The sequence below is a fragment of the Schistocerca americana genome, chromosome 3 (genome assembly GCF_021461395.2).
Source record: "Schistocerca americana isolate TAMUIC-IGC-003095 chromosome 3, iqSchAmer2.1, whole genome shotgun sequence".
Classification (NCBI taxonomy): Eukaryota; Metazoa; Arthropoda; class Insecta; order Orthoptera; family Acrididae; genus Schistocerca; species Schistocerca americana.
Genome location: NC_060121.1, coordinates 419,475,949 through 419,500,711, shown reverse-complemented (window position 1 = coordinate 419,500,711; position 24,763 = coordinate 419,475,949). Strand labels below are relative to the sequence as shown.

The window sequence follows — 24,763 nt, the reverse complement described above, 5'->3', positions numbered from 1 at the left end:
CGACATCTCGAATGTGCGTGACCAGGGTGTATGCTTTGTAACCAAATGTATTTTATTTATTTATTTCTCAAATAGCGGCGTACCCAGGGTGTATACTTTGTAATCAAATGTATTTTATTTATTTATTGGGGCCTGCAAGGACTGCATGTCGCTCGGCCAACAGTGGCCTCCTGCAGACCGACGCTTAAGGGAAACCAAGTACAAATTGACATCGAGAGGGAGGCCCTTTCATATGGCACTCGCGGTGTATACGCTGAAATTAACTGTAAATAATACGTCTTCTTTAGTGGGCGTCGCTCTACTGCAGTGTCACACATGACGAATAAACAGGAAAACAGTAGAACGTCTGTGTAGGGCAACGTTTTTACCTACAATTGTCACTTGGCTGAATGTGTATATCGCTGTTCGCCATCGTGCAAACACAGCCAGATCGTCACAGTAGCTGTGTATCTCTAACAAAGACGACGTTTGTCCTCACTTCGGTGACAATTAAAACGATTTCGCCCCCGGGTGGGCTCGAACCACCAAAGTTTCGGTTAACAGCCGAAAGCGCTAGCCGATTGCGCCACGGAGGCCTTCACTTTTATCAACTTCTGCTGTGTTTATCAGTGCAACTTGTATACCTTCTGCAGGTATCCCGCAGAATGGTAGCATCTGCTTACGCCTCTTCACGTGGATAACGTGCATGCACACTGTAGCGAGGCTCATAAACCAAATACATCGCCAAGTACGACATTTTATTACAAAGTGCATACAAAACAGTGTTCTGCCTACGCATTCAGAAAACCTCCGAGGCAAGTAGTATACTTGCCATAGCCTGTAGAACTTCCCTTTCATTCAGTGTACTGCCACGTGTTCGATGCTGCTCGAGCTAGCTCTGCTCTCAGCGGGAAGGTTAAAAAAATGAATGCATTCTGTGAGGGTCAAACTCACGACCCCTGGTTTACGAGACCACTGCTCTACCACTGAGCTAAGAAGGCGGCAGCTTTGCGTTTGTGAACCGAGCGAGGTGGCGCTGTGGTTAGCACACTGGACTCGCATTCGGGAGGACGACGGTTCAATCCCGTCTCCAGCCATCCTGATTTAGGTTTTCCGTGATTTCCCTAAATCGCTTCAGGCAAATGCCGGGATGGTTCCTTTGAAAGGGCACGGCCGATTTCCTTCCCCTTCCTTCCCTCACCCGAGCTTGCGCTCCGTCTCTAATGACCGCGTTGTCGACGGGACGTTAAACACTAATCTCCTCCTCCTCCTTTGCGTTTGTGAGTTATCCCCGAATTGTCACATCATACTGAATTTTATAGCCCTCGACCAGATATCGGATTTGGCACACAGCTGCTGTTGGAGGTGTCCAAATTGCCGTTTTCCAACTCTCTTGACTATTTCACCCTTACGATCGACGATGAGCGTCAAGCCTTGTGTACGTTGTGGGACTTTACATTTTATATTGTACAAATTCAGTTCCATTGCTAGTACATTTATTTGTTGAAAATTTTACAAAATTATAAAACAACCACTCCGTCTACAGCCCACAAGTGGTCCGTCGGGACCATCCGACCGCCGTGTCATCCTCAGGGGAGGATGCGGATAGGAGGGGCGTGGGGTCAGCACACCACTCTCCCGGTCGTAATGATGGTATTCTTGACCGAAGCCGCTTCTGTTCGGTCGAATAGTTCCTCAATTGGTATCACGAGGCTGAGTGCACCCCGAAAAATGGCAACAGCGCAAGGCGACGCGGATGGTCACCCATCCAAGTGCCGGCCAAGCCCGACAGCGCTTAACTTCGGTGATCTGACGGGAACTGGTGTATCCACTGCGGCAAGGCCATTACCACAAATGTATAAAATAAAAAATATAAATAAAAAATATATAATAAATACAAAAGCATATGCATAATTTTGCTTAAGCTTGTTGCTAACTTAGATAATGATAATAAATACGCCGGACGGGGTGACCGAGCGGTTCTAGACGCTTCAGTCTGGAACAGTGCGACCGCTACGGTCGCAGGTTCGAATCCTGCCTCGGGCATGGATGTGTTAGTTAGGTTTAAGTAGTTCTAAGTTCTAGGGGACTGATGACCTCAGAAGTAAAGTCCCATAGTGCTCAGAGCCATTTGAACCTTTTTTTTTTTTTTGATAATAAATACGATACATGATAAATTGTGGATTAAAATTAAAAGTATATTTAATGGAAGAAAAAAGAGATGGCAATTTGACTTAGATATGATGTGACCTTCTGCTACATATGTTGTCTTGGTAGTGGTAATAAAAATTTAATGTATTGAGAAAAATATTGAAAACACAAGAGTCCCGTCTATAGTCGCGTCCAATAGAGGCCGCCGATTTCTCCATTTACATTTGCACTACGAGTTGATTCAATGTCTCTAACCTAACAAATGCTTTTGGGATGTTCCCAGCCGCCTAAAATTACTCACGTACGATCTATCTGAATGCATGATTATGTGGAGAAAAGTGAATAGATACGAGCACATGTGGAGAAATTAAGCTTGGCGAGTCAAGATTTTGCCGTTGCTTCACTCTGCCCGTTTCATTAATTGTTCCTACAAAATATTATGCCACGTTAAACTATAGAATGTTCGTGGCCGTAAACTGAAATTTAGGTTTCATAATGCTGGTAACGGGTGCAAAAACGTATAACTGTAATTTATGAGTATTTTAGAATTATACTTAATTCGTCACTCGACGTTTCTAGCGTGATTTCATGTATGATATGATGCCACAAGAACATGAAATAATAGAAAGATGTTTGTGTACTGATGTGCCACTGTGTAGCAAATGTTGTTCTGAAAAATGTCCGCTGAATGTTGTCTACTGGCCTTTAGAATATCGTTAGAATATTTAGTTGGAGACCTCCTTGTGCGACACTCTTTCTCGTCAGACCATTAAGTTAAACCACTTGTATGTTTCTCGCAGAAATTGACGAGGACGCGCAGGTCCTACCACGAAGAATGTTTTTCTGCAGTATTCAGTAATTCTTAAAAGATGTCTGAGACCTAAACTCTCTTTCCTTATCTCTCTGTTTTCTCAAAAAAGAAATATATGTAATAAGTGAACATAAAAAGACATAACAATAATATTAGAAAAATCAAGTTTTTGCTTTGATCAACACTACGTAATGAAGCAGTTGTCTGCCCTTTTTCGCAGCTCTGCGTATCCATTATTTCCTCATGAAGTGAGCATATTTGGAAAAATACGTTAACGTAATTTAAACAACAGTGGGTGACAACTTCCTGCACGTAGAATGAAGCTCATGCTGTGCCCTTTTGTAGATAACTGTGATGTCACTGTGTGCACTTGATATGATTCCAGCATCTGGACAGAGGTAAAAGGAAAAAGGTATGCAGACTGTGAAGTATTGTCCCTCAGGTATCAAGTATTCTTGTCGCCTTGTCTTGGCAAATGTTAGATAATTAAGCCAGCGCTGACTGACTAGGATATGGTTTGATGAAACATAATTTGCGGGTGGATCAGCGCCGCTATTCCTCCCTCAGCTTAAGCCTAGGCATTCAAGGCAACTAAGGATCGTTGTGTTTAGTTCAGAACCGATCCAGATTCATTAAAATAAGACTTTGGCGCTGTCTATTTCTGTGTGTGGGTATTTGTTGTTACAATTTTGAAATAGCCTTGATCAAATATTGCTTGAAAGTGATCAGGGTATTTGAGAAAGTAAAGAACACCAATCACTGAAATTCATTTTATTAATGGTTTATGAACAAAACTTGAAAAAAATTGAATAAAAAGTCAAATGTTTTGTGAAATGATTTGACTAAAAGTAAGGGGAAAAAAAGTTAGAGAACCATTTAAAGCGCCTCAGATACTCTAAATGTCGACTGAGGATTTAAAGTTCAATGTTAAACTTAGAGGCTTATAATTTTAAAGAGTACTAGTCGTATCTGCTGTGCATTATTTCGAAAATATTTGATCATTTTTTTCAAGAATTTTTATTAGAGTTTTCAACAAGGTTCTGTCATCAGAGCTCCAGTGTACCAAACGGATGAAAATGGTTTGCTAAAATGTTAATAGTGTACGGTAATTGCGGATGTAGTACGGTTGCGGATAGCATTTATTTTATCCATGCAGACCTTTAACTATAGTTAACTGTGTTTAGGAATAGTTCGCATATTTCTGTCATGTACTACATCTTCTCTGCATATCAAATGGTTCAAATGGCTCTGAGCACTATGGGACTTAACATCTATGGTCATCAGTCCCCTAGAACTTAGAACTACTTAAACCTGACTAACCTAAGGACATCACACAACACCCAGTCATCACGAGGCCGAGAAAATCCCTAACCCCGCCGGGATCTCTGTATATCAACAGATGTCGTAACTACATGGGAATATAAGATGCGTTTGAATGTTTTTATACAAGTTTCACCGATATACGGAGTATAATTTGAATGTGTCGTACAGTCACTAAATTACGTGAAATTTCGGGATGTAAATTCAGTATCTAAGTACACGTTATTCTTGATGTTGTTGTTGTTGTCTTCAGTCCCAAGACTGATTTGCCGCAGCTCTCCATGCTACTCTATCCTGTGCAAGCTTCTTCATCTCCCAGTACTACTGCAACCTAAATCCTTCTGAATCTGCTTAGTGTATTCATCTCTTGGTCTCCCTCTACGATTTTTACCCTCCACGCTGCCCTCCAATGCTAAATTTGTGATCCCTTCATGCCTCAGAACATTCTTGATACTACAGTATTATTGTTGTGGTCTTCCGCCAGAAGACTAGTTTGAAGCGGCTGTGGCCGTTAGTTTATCCTGTGCAAAACCCTTCACGTCAACGTATCTACTGTAACCTCCTTCCGTTTGGACCTGTTTACTGTAGTGAACCCTTGGTCTCCCGCTAAAATTTCTAACTCCTACCCCTTCGACACACACACACACACACACACACACACACACACACACACACACACTCTTCCCTACTTTACCAAACTGAAGAGTCCTTGAGAAATCGAGTTTCGTTCATGTTGTTCCGCGATATGGAAACTGTGACTATTTAAAACATAATAGACCAATTAAAACAATTATCAGTCTAACTCACTTCTGGCCGGCCGAAGTGGCCGTGCGGTTCTAGGCGCTGCAGTCTGGAACCGCGAGACCGCTACGGTCGCAGGTTCGAATCCTGCCTCGGGCATGGATGTGTGTGATGTCCTTAGGTTAGTTAGGTTTAAGTAGTTCTATGTTCTAGGGGACTCATGACCTCAGATGTTAAGTCCCATAGTGCTCAGAGCCATTTGAACCATTAACTCACTTCTATTTTCTTCGACGAGGTTTTTCAAGACTTTCTCAATGATGCACCTGAGTACTAGAAGTAAGCTGTCGAAAAGCGATGTAGAAGAAATTGAATTAGACTGACAGAGATAATTGCTCAAATTTGTGTTTTAGGACAAAGATCTGTACCGCTTTTAGGTTGTTCAGTCTGTTGTTGTGTGGTCTTTCCGAAGACCTGTATTTCCTTGTCAACTTTTACCCACTCCCATGCCTCTCGCGCCACACACGTATTGAGCCGCGTGGAGCGATCAGCGATATTCCCGCCGCCTGTATGGTTCATGTTTCCGGTGGTGTGCGCAGAGCGCGCAGTGGCGCCACCTTCCGGCCCGATCGGGGAGCGAGGGGTAAGCTCTAGCAAGTAGCGAGGATTTTGCTTTGGGACGCCTGGCGGTAACGTCGTTTGCCAAGTCTGGCGGACAGTACAGGTGCCGTGCGAGGCAGCAGGAACAGCACATCTAAAAGGGGCTGTTTACCCGGGCGACGGCGCCGTAGGAAATATACTCGGCGTGGAAACAGTCACGTTACTGGGAAGCCGTTGGTGTATTTCGCTTGCTACTTGTCTCCTGGCACCGCGATCTGGGGCGGCTGGCTTCGCCGAAGAAGCAAGAGAGTGAGGGCCTTGCTTGTGGTGTAAATTGTGGCCGGAATCGACTACTGGGTTCAGTGCTGTTGACTTCATTTTCTTGGCCGGCCGTTGCTACTCCTACTGTGGCTGTCCTCGGACGTAACTTCAACTTGCTTAGTAAACAAGGTTCTAGTGAGAGCTGTATGTGCTGTGATGATTAACATTTACTAGGGCTTGGAGTGCTGATACATTCTGTTTGTAGATTGCTACCGTCAGTGTTAACCGTCACTGAAAACAGAAACAGTTTGGCTGGTCCTTGTCTAAGTGCCGCCTGGTTATTGCATTAAAATCACACTAAGGAGTTAAGCTGGCTAATTGCTATAGATATACATGGATAAAAAAATTTCTGGATGTATTTTGCTGCGAATTGCAATAACATTACTGTTACGTTTCTATCTGAAGTGACAGTGTGTCTGAGAGACAAGTGTCTAATTCTAAATGAGTAGTTTCATAAATTCGTATAAGTTACTTAGAGGCCAGTTGTTATGGTGTGTTTAAATAGTTTGAAACTGATTCTATTAATGAATGCTGTTGTCTGTACTCTAAATTACTTTGGTAATACCAATCACTGCAATAACGGAAAACTACATTTCCTCGTTTAATTTTAGTAAATTGTTCTTCAGGTTGATCATAGCTTTTGAGTAAATAATTTTGACTCATTTTACTAAATGTGTAATAGGCCATAAGTGCCGTGGTTTATGAATGTTTAAATTTTGAAGTAACTTGCTGTCACCTAAATTGTGATTTTAAAAATGTGTTGATGGTTTTCTTGGTAATTTGTCTTGTTTAAAATGGTTCAACTGGCTCTGAGCACTATGGGACTTACCTTCTGAGGTCACAGTCCCCTAGAACTTAGAACTACTTAAACCTGACTAACCTAAGGACATCACACACATCCATGCCCGAGGCAGGATTCGAACCTGCGATCGTAGCGGTCACGCGGTTCCAGACTGTAGCCCCTAGAACCGCTCGGCCACTCCGGCCGGCTGTCTTGTTTAAATGTGCCAAATAAATGTTCAGTGCGCCTATGGTGATTGCCTGATGTGTTACTTGGTGCAGTCCTACCACCCCGGCCGGCCGGGGTGGCCGAGCGGTTTCAGTCTGGAACCGCGCGACCGCTACGGTCGCAGGTTCGAATCCTGCCTCGGGCATGGGTGTGTGCGATGTCCTTAGGTTAGTTAGGTTTAAGTAGTTCTAAGTTCTAGGGGACTGATGACCTCTGATGTTAAGTCCCATAGTGCTCAGAGCCATCTGAACCTACCACCCCATAGCCTATTGTGCTGAGCTTGTGTCGCTGTATAAAAGAAGAATTCCATGCTGTGCTGACACATCACGTGTGTCTATTACCAAACAGACATTTTCTTGATGCTTCAGGATGTGTCCTACCATGCAGAGCTGGTTCTTTTACACATTGTATCACAATGTTTTTTTTCTGCTGTGTAGCACCACATTTCCGAAGTTTCTGTTTTCTCCTCTTCTGTTCTATTTATCGTCCACACTTCACTTCAGTGCAAGGTCTTTTTCTAAACAATACTTGATACTCTTTTCCAACAAATTTCTCTTTTACAGAAAGTCTTTTCTAGATGTTGCCATTCTGCATTTTATGTCGTTTATAATTTCGGTCATTGTAGGTTACTTTACTGATTAAACAGAAAAACTCATATACTGCTTTCAGTCTATCATTTCCTAACCAAATTCCCTCAAGCATAATCTGATTTCATTCGACTACATTCCATCACTCCCGTTTTATTTTTGTTAATATTGATGTTGAAAGCTCTTGTCAACACAATATCCATTCCCTTCAGCTGATCTTCCAGTCTCTTGACGTCCGTGGCATCGACAAACAAAGAGTTTATTTCTTCTTCGTGAACTGTAATTCCCATTCCAAATTCCTGCTTACTTTCCAGTAGAATATGCTTTTTTTTTTGTTTTTTTGTTTTCACCATGCTCGATGAAGTTAATACACAACAGTTTTCAGAAGTAGTTAGTTGCAGTGCTGGAAGAAGATGGGAGTAAACAAGCATTGGGTACGTGGTTGCCTGCGCGCCAACAGAGCAGGTAGCAGGTTGAGCCAAGCCAGCCGATGCGGTGTGGTGCGGTACTGCGCTGCGAGCCACGGCGCGCTGCGGCTCCGTTCCCGTTCCACCCCGCCCCTTGCGCCGCCGTATAAATCAGATTCGCAAATGTAATTTAAACAGTTTTTCTGATATAAAACATGGCAGAGAGCGTGCGCGCGCTGGGCTAAAATCCACGGAGGCTCCAATTCATCTCGCGTCGCAAAGTTATTTTCTCTCCTTCTTTTCCTTCCTCGTCCTCTCTTGCAGCGTGGCATGTGCCAGAGCCCTCGCGAGACGAATGAAGAAGTGACGGAACTGAAGTTTTCCTTTTACAGAAAATATTTAAAAAATAATCTGGAAGAGAGCACGTTGCGAAGTGAATACTGCCGCGCCGGTGTTCATAATATTGGAGTGAGCGTGAGTCCCGAGTCCGCCGGCAAATCAAACAGTTCGTCCACTGTCTCTCAGTTGCTGGCTGGCACAGCTCACACGCTTCTCTGTCCTCGCCTTTCGCCGGCCGTGTATGGCAGGCTCGAGCAAAGGCACTTTTTTGTACGTTTTTATTTGATTCTCGAACCTTGGAAATGGAAAAGACGTTCTGTCGATTGATGAACGTGGAATTTACTACAGTGGTTAAAAGTTATCCTCCACCAGTGACATCAGATCAATATATCTTCTTTCTTCAGAAGCGTGAAAGGTACAGCTCGTCGTACGCTGCACTGCCTTGTATCACCTCCAACACAAACACACACACACACACACACACACACACACACACACACACACACACACACACACACCATCACGTTCCCACAAGAAACTGTACAGTGTGTCTCGAACTGGAGATAGTACTGATCAATAATAAAAGAAAATTTCCTGTAATTATGTGTCTGGAAACCAGCACCAGTTAACCCTTTCATGGATAAAATTCATTTTTTACAGATTTTTAAAATATTAGGGTGATAACAGTTTCTTTTCAGTCCCATTATTATATTTTCACCACCAAAATATTTTTTAAGTTCTCCATTTTTTTCACAACAGGAAATGGGACACACATGTCCCATGAACCAACGCAAGATACGTTTTATGCAGACTGACTGATTTTGTAATTTTATTTTTTTAGCCATAAACAGGAATTTGCAGAGAATAAAGTAACTACAAATTATACATGCATGTAATCTTTTTATTTGCGTAGAGCCAGTGTAAAAAAATAGTCATTACATTTCAGTTTTCATGATACATGATCAATACTTGCAAAACTTTACATGCCATGAAACTTGGAAAAACATAGTGTGGCACAGAGTGGTACACCACAAGCAGTGCAAACAACTTTTGTTCTCTTCTCTTTAGAGTTTGTGCTGCAGAATCTGCATCGCTTCCTAGTGCCACTGTCTTTCGGTACATGTTTGCCTACGTTCACGAGCCGGACGTCATATGGCACACTAGAGACTCCTCTCTTTGCTGGGAAGAAAGTGGGCATTGATCCCCTCTTTTTCCTGGATGAATACCCATTAATCAATTGTCTTGCTAATCTTTACAAATAATGTCTGCTGGGACACATGTGCCCCACTAATTTTATTTCGATTATATGATAGTACAGTCGCTGAGAAGTACATTCCACACTGTATTTGTAGTAAAAAATGATTATTAAGTTAATAATAAGATGAATTAATTACTTCAGACATCGCTGGAAAGTGAGAAATGATGAAAACTGAAGAATGACACAAATAAGTGGCGTTGCAGTGGCCATATACACACGCCAGTCAACAAAAGTAGTCACCGCTTCTCTATTGCCTTTGCAGTGCAGTCCCGATTTTTTTCTTACGTTCAGTACAGTCGTTCCTAGATGGCAGCACCGTGCAGAGCTGGGTAACATATAATCCCGACACTCGAACTGGCGCTCAAAGTTAGTGGGACATACACTCCTGGAAATTGAAATAAGAACATCGTGAATTCATTGTCCCAGGAAGGGGAAACTTTATTGACACATTCCTGGGGTCAGATACATCACATGATCACACTGACAGAACCACAGGCACATAGACACAGGCAACAGAGCATGCACAATGTCGGCACTAGTACAGTGTATATCCACCTTTCGCAGCAATGCAGGCTGCTATTCTCCCATGGAGACGATCGTAGAGATGCTGGATGTAGTCCTGTGGAACGGCTTGCCATGCCATTTCCACCTGGCGCCTCAGTTGGACCAGTGTTCGTGCTGGACGTGCAGACCGCGTGAGACGACGCTTCATCCAGTCCCAAACATGCTCAATTGGGGGACAGATCCGGAGATCTTGCTGGCCAGGGTAGTTGACTTACACCTTCTAGAGCACGTTGGGTGACACGGGATACATGCGGACGTGCATTGTCCTGTTGGAACAGCAATTTCCCTTGCCGGTCTAGGAATGGTAGAACGATGGGTTCGATGACGGTTTGGATGTACCGTGCACTATTCAGTGTCCCCTCGACGATCACCAGTGGTGTACGGCCAGTGTAGGAGATCGCTCCCCACACCATGATGCCGGGTGTTGGCCCTGTGTGGCTCGGTCGTATGCAGTCCTGATTGTGGCGCTCACCTGCACGGCACCAAACACGCATACGACCATCATTGGCACCAAGGCAGAAGCGACTCTCATCGCTGAAGACGACACGTCTCCATTCGTCCCTCCATTCACGCCTGTCGCGACACCACTGGAGGCGGGCTGCACGATGTTGGGGCGTGAGCGGAAGACGGCCTAACGGTGTGCGGGACCGTAGCCCAGCTTCATGGAGACGGTTGCGAATGGTCCTCGCCGATACCCCAGGAGCAACAGTGTCCCTAATATGCAGGGAAGTGGCGGTGCGGTCCCCTACGGCACTGCGTAGGATCCTACGGTCTTGGCGTGCATCCGTGCGTCGCTGCGGTCCGGTCCCAGGTCGACGGGCACGTGCACCTTCCGCCGACCACTGGCGACAACATCGATGTACTGTGGAGACCTCACGTTCCACGTGTTGAGCAATTCGGCGGTACGTCCACCCGGCCTCCCGCATGCCCACTATACGCCCTCGCTCAAAGTCCGTCAACTGCACATACGGTTCACGTCCACGCTGTCGCGGCATGCTACCAGTGTTAAAGACTGCGATGGAGCTCCGTATGCCACGGCAAACTGGCTGACACTGACGGCGGCGGTGCACAAATGCTGCGCAGCTAGCGCCATTCGACGGCCAACACCGCGGTTCCTGGTGTGTCCGCTGTGCCGTGCGTGTGATCATTGCTTGTACAGCCCTCTCGCAGTGTCCGGAGCAAGTATGGTGGGTCTGACACACCGGTGTCAATGTGTTCTTTTTTCCATTTCCAGGAGTGTATATGACCCATCAACCACGAAAGGGTTAAGATATGGACCGTTATACCGTGTGATCAAAAAGTCAGTATAAATTTGAAAACTGAATAAATCACAGAATAATGTAGATAGAAAGGTACAAATTGACACACATGGTTGGAATGATATATGGTATTATTAGAACTAAAAAAATACAAACGTTCAAAAAATGTCCGACAGATGGCGCTTCATCTGATCAGAATAGCAATAATTAGCATAACGAAGTAATACAAAGCAAAGATGATGTTCTTTACAGGAAATACTCAATATGTCCACCATCATTCCTCAACAATAGCTGTAGTCGAGGAATACTGTTGTGAACAGCACTGTAAAGCATGTCCGGAGTTATGGTGAGGCATTGGCGTCAGATGTTGTCTTTCAGCGTCCCTAGATATGTCGGTCGATCACGATACACTTGCGACTTCAGGTCTGGGGACCTGGGAGGCCAAGCATGACATAAGCAGCGGCTGAGCACACGATCATCACCAAACGACGCGCGCAAGAGATCTTTCACGCGTCTAGCAATATGAGGTGTTTTTTTTTTTTATGGATCGTGCAACAGTACATGGTGAATTGGCCAAGAGCGATCGATAACATGGCCTTTGCGTTCGCCGGAACTGAGTCCTTTGGATTTCTGACATGGGAACATTTAAAGTCATGGCTAAACTCCCACCCTTTGAAAATGTGCAGGCGTCACGGGAGCGTGAGACCAACGCATGTGATGCAGTCTGAATAGAGCCAAGTGTATTTGAAAGAGTGCGTGATTCACTGCGAAGAAGGGCTGAAGGATACGTCAGGGTGCGTGCCTATATGATTTCTTGTGTCATTGTCTCAACTTTTCTTTTATTTGCGGCAAATACTACCTCCTGTAGGAGAATGTGACGCTTTCTTTAAACACTCTTTATCTCACTAGCTTACACATATGGAATCTTTATCGAGCTGCTGAACCCGACTGATGCAGCGCACGTTTTAATTTGACGGAATAGTAGTCAACATTTTCATTCTCTGTCGAATTTCGTCGGGCCGCGCGGGATTAGCCGAGCGGTCTAGGGCGCTGCAGTTCTTGACTGTGCGGCTGGTCCCGGGGGAGGTTCGAGTCCTCCCTCGGACATGAGTGTGTGTGTGTGTGTGTGTGTGTGTGTGTGTGTGTGTGTGTGTTTGTCCTTAGGATAATGTAGGTTAAGTAGTGTGTAAGCTTAGGGACTGATGACCTTAGCAGTTAAGTCCCATAAGGTTTCACACACATTTGAACATTTTTTTGAATGTCGTCGGTCTCCCGCCGTTACATAACTCGTTATTCGTGTCCTGTGTATCTGGTTTTTCGATGAAACCAGCACTTCCTTTTGATTCATTATTTTATCCAGTTCGAGTGCTGCGTATCTCTTCTATAGATCTCGCTGATGTAGCACTTGAGGCTGCAGAGATTTACATATCCCTCCCAGTATAATAGCAACGCATGAACCAACCAACGTCCACGACCTCACACGTAATTTCTTTTATTTTTTCTGCTTCTCCTTCCTAAACTACCTTTTTTCCCACTCGTACACTCAATCTTTGATTTTCTGGTATTCATAGGCTCTTGTTCCCTTCATTGTATCAAGAAACCGTCAACTGTTTAATACACATGTACAAACGTAGAGTTTCAGTCATCAAAAAATCTTGTTGCTACCACAGGGCTGGAAATTGAGGACGTCAGCTGTGATTTTTTTTAAATTGAGAAGAAAAAGGATATTCTCTACGTTTCGTCCTGGCTGATTTCGTAGCAACTACTGCTTCAATGTCAGGCACTTTACCACTGTTTTTGATGTGATCTACGAGTCTTACAATTTCCGCAGTGGAATATGGTGGGGTTCATTACCTGAATATACGTAGAGTTGTTGTGTCTGTCTTCGTAGCCTAGTGATCAGCGCGACATACCCTCACGAGAGGAACCCGGGTCTGATGCCCGGTTCTGGTAGGAATTTATCCTTGGTGAGAGGGGTGGAAAGGGCTCCACTCAGCCTCGTGATGCTAACAGAACAGCTATCTGACTGAGAGGTGAGAGGTAGTGGTTCCAAGGCCGGGAGTGCTTACCCCGTGCTCCTCCATACCACATCTAATCATGAATGACTGAGGATGACACAGAGGTCGGTCGACTATCGCGTGGTCTTCTGGGCCTCATCGCGGGGTTTCCTTTTTTCTTTCTATTTTTTGTTGCATTGGTACATCACATCGACAACAGTGCTAAAGAGCCTAAAGACGAAGCCTAGCTGCTTCTAGATCGATTGCACATAGATTAAAACAAGAAACATAGTTGACTGGAAGCAACGTAATAAGAGAATATCCTTCTCCACATAAGATAATATTTTTATTTCTTCATTCATTCTAAACGCGGGAGAGAGATTCAAATATTAGAAAATTCGGATATTTCACGTCAGAGTCATTGTTTCTCGCAGCGTGAGATACATTTTGAAGTACTATTTCCATGAAGACTCCTGTGATCATAAATGTAATCATACACCGTGTAACTTACCTGCAACAAATAAAGCCTATGTTCATTTGTGAAAATGGACTCGATAAGCAACCTGAGCTATCAGCCATCGGAATCTAACCTGCATAACACTGTGTGAGTGTTGTATGAGTGTCAGTTTCACTGTCATTTAAGCCCTCAACAAACCTTTACACGAAAAACTTAAAACTAACATTTGGATGAGCTATCTGACAGCGTATTCAAATATGAAAAACTACAGAAACAAATGAACCTGAAACAATGAATACCTAAGCTATCGCCGACCGGAGTGGCCGAGAGGTTCTAGGCGCTACAGTGTGGAACCGCGCGACCGCTACGGTCGCAGGTTCGAATCCTGCCTCGGGCATGGCTGTTTGTGATGTCCTTAGGTTAGTTAGGTTTAAGTAGTTCTAAGTTCTAGGGGACTGATGACCACAGCAGTAAGTCCCATAGTGCTCAGAGCCATTTGAACCATTTGAACCTAAGCTATCTGACTGCGTATTTGAATAACAGTGCCGGCCAGAGTGGCCGAGCGGTTAAAGGCGCTACAGTCTGGAACCGCACGACCGCTACGGTCGCAGGTTCGAATCCTGCCTCGGGCATGGACGTGTGTGATGTCCTTAGGTTAGTTAGGTTTAAGTAGTTCTAAGTTCTAGGGGACTTATGACCACAGCAGTTGAGTCCCATAGTGCTCAGAGCCATTAGAACCATTTTTTGAATAACAGTTTACAAGAATCTGGCTTGTACAACGGAACTTACTGGATTAGAGTACATGACATGTTGTGGTGCGTCAGTGTCTCTGTTTTGGCCCTAAGTGTTGCACTCACGTCTTTAGATGACTGCCCTTTTCCACGTGGTTTACAGCAATTCGCAGAAGCATGCAGCAGCAGCGGCTAAGCTTATTGTTACTAAGAATGAATTTAATAAAAAGGTGTTTTCTTGGGTCCTGTTAACTACTAAATAACTTGTATGAAGGGATAAGAAGGCTTCTTTAAATGATAAGCAAAACATGGGATTCTTGCAAACTCCGACTAGTAATCGCGAGCCTAACCCTACAATTGCGAATTTTACATTGAATTCCATCTTCAAGCGTAGCTAAGCCATCTAAATCTCTCCTAGCCATATAAATGAAATCGGGCCTTGAGTGTGGTAAGGTCTGCCATCACCGACGTGAGGGCAGCATGACACGTCTTCTGTCTCCGAGCTCTCGACCAACGCTACTGAAATTTTGCTCTCGCAGACAGACCTCGTATCACTACAATGTTTAGACTCGCGCTCCCATGTTTCGCCCTCAGATTGTTACTATCGATATGAGTGTTTAATTATCTCCTTAGAGAATCATAGAATGCAAAGAATAACATTAAATTGGCTATATTGTTTTCGATACTCAATGGAATATTTAATCATTGTAATGGGGAGTTCTGACACACTCCTTGCAACTGTCCATCCAGAAAGTTCCGAGACGGGCTTTTCTTCTAACGTATAAGCGACATCAGCGCAGTAGCTACAGTGGCAACTTGAATTACCAACTGTAAACAGTAAATGTGCATTCTAACAGTCAGTTGTGAGCAGGCGGTGTTAGACCCTAAGCAGTCGACGTGCAACTGTATTGTGTCAACGTTGTGTTACAAATCGCAATGGAGCAACGACTCTAAATCAAGGGTGCAAGATACTCTCCAATTTGTTTTGAAGAAGAGAAAAATGAATGCAAAGTTTGTCCCGCCACCTTAACTCCCGAACATAAACTACGACGCGTGGACAACTGCCGCGACTTTACAGAAACGCAAAACGCGGACAATACTTACCTGGAAAAAATCATCAGGGTGGTATCAACACGAACCACCACAAAACAATGAAGTGCAGAAATTCACATGAAGAATCAATGCTTTGACCACATAACCGACATTCAAACCAATATGACATGCGAGTTGAACGACATCCGAAAGAAGGGTTTCTCACAATTTCACGGTATTATATAAACGTTGTGTACGGTGTTCTCAAGTGTGTGTGTGTGTGTGTGTGTGTGTGTGTGTGTGTGTGTGTGTGTGTGTGTGTGTGTGTGTGTGTGGAGGGGGGGACTGGGGGGGGGGGGGGACTATATAGGACACCTGAATTATTAAAATTACCACCTCAACTTTCCTCCATTTTTTTTTTCCACCCTCGAATCTTTTTCAACTGTCGGAGGTATTAACGCAAAAAGTGCTTCGCTTGAAGGATTAAGGTAAGCTGAGCGCTCCTAAAATAATAATATATTTGGTGTTAGGTAAGTGAAAACTTCACGAGACGGACAGTTGGTTTCAACTCTATACATTATTGCAAAAATGTTGTGTTGACAATCCATTGATAATTGTATGTAGTATTCCGACAGAAGCAATAATTATTCCTGTGTTGTGATTGTTGAAAACAATTTGCAAATGAAACAATACATAGGGCTGATAGTATAGCGGCCTGAGGAAACGAATGACGAAGAGAGAAAAGTAACCAAGTACTACTCAAAAGTGAATCCGGACGACGTTTTAGGTACAGATCAGGTAGCCGTTTCAGTCATAATAAGGTTGGTCTATAAAATGCTGTTGACAAAGCAACAGAATAAGTTATTAGTAGCCCTGAGACGAAAGGGAATATCATATAGACGTAAACAAGTAATTCTGTGTCTATATAAAAACAAAACAGGTACACTGTAAGTGGGAAACCAATAAAGGTGATGTAGCACTGAAAACGATGCAAGTTTGAGGTTGCAGCAAATCACTTGTGTATCACTAAATCAGAGCGAAAATCAAACAAGCGCAAAATGGTGTAGGAACAGAAATGTACAAGAAATAGATTGCATTGCTTACGTTATCAGCGGATTCTTGAATCTTAAATTCTACTAGAGGCACCCTACTGTGTTGTTACCAACTGAAAAATACACCATCATCACGTGGGAACGAATGAATCTGATTGCAACATATTAATGTGCTCTGTCAAAGAATTGCTTCCTGGCTAACTACAGGCTAGCACGAAGGGCGAAAGACTTGTTTGAATCGTGGTAGCGTGTAATGAATCCTGAAAAATCTGAGCAGGCAGATACGTGAAGAAACTCTCGCCAAAACCTTCTTAGAAGAACTGGGTTTCAAAGCAGAAAGTGTCAACATGCAGAAACCCATATTCGGACAGCGCCACCGTAGGTCAGAGACACTTCGGTGCCGTTCTCCGCCTCCCAACCAAAGTAATTTCAAATTAATGTCAGCAAGACTATGCAGATAAGTTTAGACAGTTACCAACCAAATATTGCCGAGTTGTCCTTCCTACAATTCACCTACGGAATGTCGCTGTGTTATACAACAAAAAATATCCTCTGGCAAACGCTTTGGAGTGATCTACGGAGTGTACATTAATACACAGGCTGTTTCAAAGTCATTGCATCAAACGTCTGGGGGGTTATAGATCACGTCATGGAGAACAACTTTCGTCCAGGACAAAATGTTCGCTGACGCTTCCCTGTGACAGAAGGCCTCGTTTTGCACTCGTTATGCCCCTGAGAGGTGGCTCAGCATAGGCACCCAACTGTGTCTGCATGCGATGTGTGTTGCCTACCATCCAGTCTTCCGGCCACTGTGAAAGGGTCTAGGCAGAGGAAAACTGAAGATCGTGATTCACTTCTAAAATATCTTTCTCCACTTAGACATACATGTTCTTGGGGTTTTCTCGTTGAAAATCACTCTATTTGGTAGGTTAGGCAGTAAGCAGCACACCCAGTTTGTAGATACAACTTGTTCGAGAAAATCACGTCGTCCCAGAGCCGGCAAATACTATATAGAACGCCCAGTGTAGCCAGAAAGCGTCAGTGAAGATCTTGTCTCTAGCAAAATTTATACCCCGAGACGATATCACCCCGAGACGTTTCGTACAAAGACTTTGAAACACCCTGTACAGATTTGTGCGCTCTCAGTGACCTCTGGTCACCTAATGACAAACTAGTCAATATGAATTGTAGACAAGTAACACTGGGAACACCTCTCAAGAAAATAAGTGTTAGTCTTCGAATTCAGATCCGGAATGAAGTTTTAGTACAGACTGTTTCGAATGAAATTTATTGTTAATGTCGGAAAGGTAAAATAAGACTGGAGAATTGTGGACTAAGCAGCCGGTCAAGTGAACAACAGTCTTCAGTCTGAAGGGCACTGCGGACAGTGTCCGCTTTAACAAGATTCGTGACCAAGAGACCAGAGCCGCTCCTCCAGCCAGCCATCCGCAGTGCGCAGCGCCGTCTGCGGAGTCGTATGGCGGCCGATGGGGGCGAGCTATGGTAATAAGGCGGGCCGCCGAATAAAACGCTCAACACATCCAATAAGGCGGGAACCTGCGGGTCGCCATGGCGACGGCAGACGTAACCTCGTTCCACATTAGGTCGGGAAAATGGCTTTCCGCCCCGCTCCGCCCCCCACGTCGCCACTGCTGTTGAATATCAAATGCGAGGAGGCGGCGGTGGAGGCAGAGGCGAAGCGAGGCGAGGCTTCTAACCGACGCCGGGGGTGGAGGCGGGGGCGGGGGCGGGGCGGACGTCGCGGCGCTTATCGCGCGTCCGCCGGCGCGCTCGTTGCGACTGCGAGGTCGCCGACGCCGCCTCCGCGCTGCCGAATAAATTTCAGCGCGCGCCGTCCGATAAACTAAAAACGGGCCCGAGCGAGAGGCGTCGAAATGAAAGAACTTGGCTCTTCGCTTAGCGCTCGTCACACGTGGGAAAGTTTCGATGTTTTACCTTCTCTAATCTGCGTTCATATCTGAGGTCCTTTCTTACATTAGAGTGACGTTGTTCAAAAGCGAGGTAGCTCGTTCGAATCCCGGTGAACGAAGAAATTTTCATAACTAGCATTTGATGCGTGGGGGGAAAAGAGAGAGTAGCAGTTCCTTATACTAGACGGTACGTTAATACCACAACTTAAATCCAAGATTTTTCTGATATTTCTCGAATACAGAGGACCTACACTTGTGTTGATGATGAAAGCTTTTGGTTTTCCAGCTGGATGGACTGACTTCGCCAGACGATGAGTTACTAGCAGCGTTCAGTAGGTAAGCAACACTTTTTTCCCTGGGGAAATTTCGGTTGAAAAAATGTAGAATTTGTTTGTGAGATCGTGGAATATCCGCCCTTCAGCCCCTATAGTTCAGTGCGAGGCGGCGCCATGCGTAGCCTTCAAAATGACATCTGTAACGGAGATGCGTTCCAACCAGAGAGCTATCACTGAGTTTCCTTTGTCGGAAAACCACAGCACCAAAATATTCGTAGGCGCCTGCAGAACGGCAGTGGAGAAAAGCACGTTGAGTCGCTGGCCAGATGTCTGTCATCACGGAAACGAGATTTCGCAAGCCTGTCGTATTTCCCGCGTGCCGGCGCACACAGCTATGACTCCTGAAATGTTGGAACGTGCAGACACTGTGAGTCCAGGTGATCGACGGATCACAATCACACTCTTCACTGCTTAATTGGACGTATCGGTGGTACACAAAGGTGTGTGCCCGCTTGGTTCCTCCCCACGTAACAGAAGACTATAATGAGCAACGAAGGACCTTCTGTGCGAAATTTCTTGCGCGTTACGAGGCTGGTCGTGACAATTTTTTGTCGAACATCATAATAGGCTCTGATGTCGACTAGTAAATGGGTACCATGATGGCTAACAGGCTCTCCCAGTAAGGTGGCGTAAGGCAGCCTCTTGGAACGGAGATCGTATTGAAAAGTAGGGTTCTGTAGCCCAAAACGTGTGGAATAATATAGTGTATGGGAATCCTGAGTTAAAGATGTGTTACATTCCTTACTGAACGACCCTCGTATGACCTCGTCGAAACGTCGACATGTCTCAAGACAGCCACCCGGTTTGAAGCCCGAGAGCTTGTCACCGCAGTAAACGCACGGAAAGTCTACGTTGTTAGTGGTTGGTAGGGAGCGTTCGGTTTGGCTTTTTCGTTGACGATGTTCGATAGGAGAGCCTCACATAGTGTCAATGGATCCATCTTTTCCATCATCCTTCATTCCATCTTTCAAGCCGGCCGGTGTGGCCGTGCGGCTCTAAGTTCTTCAGTTTGGAACCGCGTGACCGCTGCGGTCGCAGGTTCGAATCCTGTCTCGGGCATGGATGTGTGTGATGTCCTTATGTTAGTTAGGTTTAAGTAGTTCTAAGTTCTAGGGGACTGATGACCTCAGAAGTTGAGTCCCATAGTGCTCAGAGCAATTTGAACCATTTGAACCATCTGTCAACATTATAAGATACTCCATTCAAATCTCCACCCGATATTGTGTTCCAGTGGATTTCCTAAATCGCTACAGGTGAATGCTTTGCGGTTTGTTCAATAAGTTTCTTTTCTGTTTCCCATAATGGTTTCTTCGGCCATGCCCGATTTCATCTCTTACATTACAGCTCGGTCTCCAACAATGACCTTGACGTCGACGGAGCCTTACATAATATTGTTCACTCACTATTCGACATCCATAAAACCATCCCCTAACACTTCGTATACTATCCGAGTATTCGCCACAGTCTTCCACGCTGCCGATACAAGAATGAAGCTCTACAGTGAGGAAAATGGGCTGTGCTGTATAATTATTTAAATCTGTCATATAATTACTCATGGAAATTCGTCACAGCGTTTGGTCCCGAAGTAAGGAGTAGGCAGTATATTCTACCGGTTACAGCACGGTCACTAATGCGTAAACCCGGCTGCCGACAAACATTATCGCTCTTTGAACGTTGAAACAGACGAATTTGTGGGAGTACTTACAAACTGAATCTGAACAGCCGGTTGCTTTTGAAATCTGAGCTTTGTTCTGCTTTTGAGAATCATGTATTTCCCGACGCTGATATGAAACCAGAAAATGCGCTTAGTATTACGTATTAGGCTACTTGCAAACTCAATAGGTAGTGTAACGTAAGTCTGTTTGTAACCGTAACAATATCAAGAAAGTGGAAGGACACAATTTAGTTGTAGCATTCACTTTTAGTACTTCAAGGCCATTGATTCTTAAAAAAATTAAATTTAATCTAAATTTAAAGATTTTTTTGCATCTAAATTTCTTTTTCCTTCAGTTAGCATTCGGGTTCAACTCAGCAATAGGATGATAGGGTGTTATGTATCACCGTTTAACAGCAATTCAGTAGATTATTTGTGGTGCTACTGTAGCATGAGATGAATAATTGATTTGCGATATACCCCTGTAAAGTATAAATTCATTCAGCTGAATCAGATTACAACACCCTAAAACTCCATGTAACTCATTTAATCATTTTAGTGAACGATTCTCCAAATGCAGCGAATCTCTTGATACATTCCTCCGTTCGAGTCACACAACCTATCACGCACCAGCTACATAAACTATTTCTTTATTCAGAACTTATAGACAGTATCTGATGATCCAATCCCTGACCGTGATTTTGTCTGGTGTTGTCAGGAAATGGAGGGAAGCGTGAAAGTTGTAGACCATGGTCGCATCTTCTAAGTCGACATTTATCTTATTATCCGAAGGGTTAATGCTTAGGCGGTGTCTGTGGTTTTCCGTTAGTTTGCTGAGGACGTTATTTCTGCTGTATTTCATGACACTGCGTGTCAGCTCCGGGTTTTAACTTCTCCTTCGCCTCAATTTCATAAATCAGGTAGACATACACTAGATTCAGCACGCACTTGTTATATGTTTGCTTCTTGAAGTGTGTTAAGTCCAAAAGTAACTGTAAGAGAAATCTAAATTTAAAATGTTCTTAGAACATAGTAAGTCAAGTTATTCAGATAAAAATTTCCAGTAATCAAATTGATATTTCATATTATCTCTTCTCTTGACACGCAAAACAGGCCCCTAAAGTCAACACATGAACTTACATGGCTGACACTCCTCTTCTGTGAAGTTAGAATAAAACTCTTGCAGGATTCCCAAATACACGTCACTGTTCACTATCGTCTCAAAAGATAAGGGCCACATAACGCTTGCGGCGGAAATGGTACGCCAAACACCATTCATCTCGTCATGCAAGGGTACCTGGTGGATCCCGTTGGATTTTCTGTCGACCAGCACCAGTTGTTTTGGGAATCTATGTACCCAGGCAGGTGGAACCACGCCTCGTCACTCATGATATGCCTTATTGGGTCCAAGACACCAATAGCAACATTTGTCAAAAGGCGAGTAAAGAAATGCACTCTCTTACACAGGTCGGGCTCCATCAGTTCTTGCACAGCACTTATCCGGTACGGTTCTAACTTCAGTCCTCAAAAAAACACGCCTGCAACTTCTCTCACTCACATGGATATGTTGACTCAGTCTCCTGATTGACTTATGAGAACTTCTTGTCATTATCTCCTGTAGCTGCCTCTTTAATTCAGGTGTTCACACAAGTGGTGGTCTGTTCGTGGGAACATTTTGGACCGATCCTGTACGCCGCCATTTTTCAATCAATTCTTGTATGGTGCTTCTTGCTGGCACAGAACGTCCTGGAAATTTCTCCTGAAACAAATTCCTTGTTTTCATAAAAGATCCAGTGCGAATGAAAGCTTCATCACTGGCAACTCGCCCGGATAACGAATACGGCATCATCAGACACTCACACTTTGCGGCCTCACACAAGGAGGCCTTTTTCTCAACTGGTTTCGACAACCTGCACTGGCTGCGGATGCGACTACGACGACAAAGATCCGTGCAGTGTCGGTACATCACAGGAAATTGTTAGCTCGTGCGCGTTGTGTACGACGGGCCGGTTTTACGTGCCGCGCCCTGTATATGCAAGGGAAGTGGTAATATGAAATATTAATTTGAAAAGTGAATCCTAGGTGAAAAAGGAAGGGTGAAAGGAAGTGTCCCGCCCAGGAATCGATCGCACAAGCTCTCGTTTCCAGCCACATGATCTACTCCCCGACCACCAAACAAGATGCGAATTTGATCGTGCTTGCTGCACTTTCAAGTCACTGCTGCTGGCAGGTCTTCGCTAGGTGGCACATTTTCACAACGTAACGAAGTGTTTATATATTACATACAAAATCCTTTCTGGTGAAGCAGTGTATCTATAAGTGAAAACCGGATCATAACCCTTCCATAGAGCAATTTCTGAAATTAGCTCAGGAACTGCTCTAGGGGTTACGATTCGGTTTTCATTAATAGATACACTGATTCACCAGAATGGATTTTGTATGTAATTTATCAATATTTCGTAGACATTGTCTGGATTCTGAAGAATTAAAGTTACGTTGTGAAAATGATGCCATTGCGACCTAGCGAAGAGTCGCCAACAGCAGCAGTGACTTGAAAGTGCAACAATCATGGCCAGCCGGACACTGTGGCCGAGCGGTTCTAGGCACTTCAGTCAGGAACCGCGCAGCTCCTACGGTCGCAGGTTCGAATCCTGCCTCGGGCATGGATGTGTGTGATGTCCTTAGCTTGGTTAGGTTTAAGTAGTTTCTAAGTTTAGGGAACTGATGACCTCAGATTTAAGTCCCATAGTGCTTAGAGCCATTTTTGAACAAGCATGACCAAATTAGCCGGCCGCGGTGGCCGTGCGGTTCTAGGCGCTCCAGTCCGGAGCCGCGCTGCTGCTGCGGTCGCAGGTTCGAATCCTGCCACGGGCATGGGTGTGTGTGATGTCCTTAGGTTAGTTAGGTTTAAGTAGTTCTAAGTTCTAGGGGACTGATGACCACAGCAGTTGAGTCCCATAGTGCTCAGAGCCATTTGAACCATGATCAAATTAGTATCTGGTTTGGTGGTCTGGTAATAGAACATGTGGCTGGAAACGGAGGGCTTGTAGGGTCCAATCGTGGCCGGGTCACTATTTTTCAATCCTGCTCTTCACCTAGCGTTCACTTCACAATGATGTGGAGATTCGCCTGAAACGAAACGCGGATCGGATTCCACGTTACACCGTAGCTCCCCTTTCCCAGATTAGATAACTGATTTAGGGACATGCAAACCGCCTAAGTGACAGCCATTTGATTGCAATCGTTTGAGAACAACTGTACAGCGGAAAAACGAGCGAATCCAAAACTTGTGATTTTGAGTTCTTTATGCATTGTATGCAGCTTTCCTTCATTTAAAGAATGTTTTGCAGCAGTACTGAAGATTACTCAGCTTTCAACTTTCTGCTTTCCTTGAGTCAAACGTGCGAACATGATTCTTTACATGACGGCATGAAAGATATTTGTTGTGCACTTTCAAATTATACAGAACACTACTAAACACATTTCCACAGGCGAAAGCGATTTAGGCCTTTTAAAGATTGTGAAGGCAGGGGGCACGATCTTCTTGAATGGGATCCAGAAATTTCTTGGGGCTGAATTCACAAGATTTCGAAATACTTGGACAGATAGTATAAGGACACATTTCAAAATATGACGAAAATTTATGACTGTTAATTTCTGCTTCCCTCGAATTACTCCATGTGATCAAAAGTATCCGGACACCTAGCTGAAAATGACTTAAAATTTCGTGGCGCCGTCCATCGGTAATGCTGGAATTCAATATGGTGTTTGCCGACACTTAGCCCTGATAACAGCTTCCACTCTCGCAGGCATACGTTCAATCAGGTGCTGCAAGGTTTCTTGGGGAATGGTAGACCATTCTTCACGGAGTGTTGCACTGAGGAGAGGTATCGACGTGGGTCGGTGAGACCTGACACCAAGTCGGCCTTCCAAAACATCCCAGAGGTGCTCTATAGAATTCATGTCAGGACTCTGCACAGGACAGTCCATTACAGGGATGTTTTTATCATGTAACCACTCCGCCACAAGTCGTCCATTATGAACAGGTGCTCGATCGTGTAGAAAGATGCAATCGCCATCCCCGAATTGTTCTTCAACACTGGGAAGCAAGAAGTGCTTAAACCATCACTGTAGGCCTCTACTGTGATAGTGCCACGCAAAACAACAAGGGGTGCAAGCCTCCTCCATGAAAAACACGACCGCACCATAGCACCACCGCCTCCGAATGCTG

At 44.5% G+C, this 24,763-nt stretch overlaps 2 non-coding genes and 1 pseudogene across 2 annotated transcripts; all 3 read right to left on the bottom strand.

The window, feature by feature from the left end:
- Window positions 1-501: 501 nt before the first annotated feature.
- On the bottom strand, window positions 502-575 carry Trnan-guu. The gene has a single exon. It is a non-coding gene; the product is annotated as a tRNA-Asn (tRNA).
- A 333-nt stretch (window positions 576-908) lies between these two features.
- On the bottom strand, window positions 909-980 carry Trnat-cgu. Its single transcript has one exon. It is a non-coding gene; the product is annotated as a tRNA-Thr (tRNA).
- Window positions 981-1,711: 731 nt separating this feature from the next.
- On the bottom strand, window positions 1,712-1,829 carry LOC124607560 (annotated as a pseudogene).
- Between the last annotated feature and the right edge of the window lie 22,934 nt (window positions 1,830-24,763).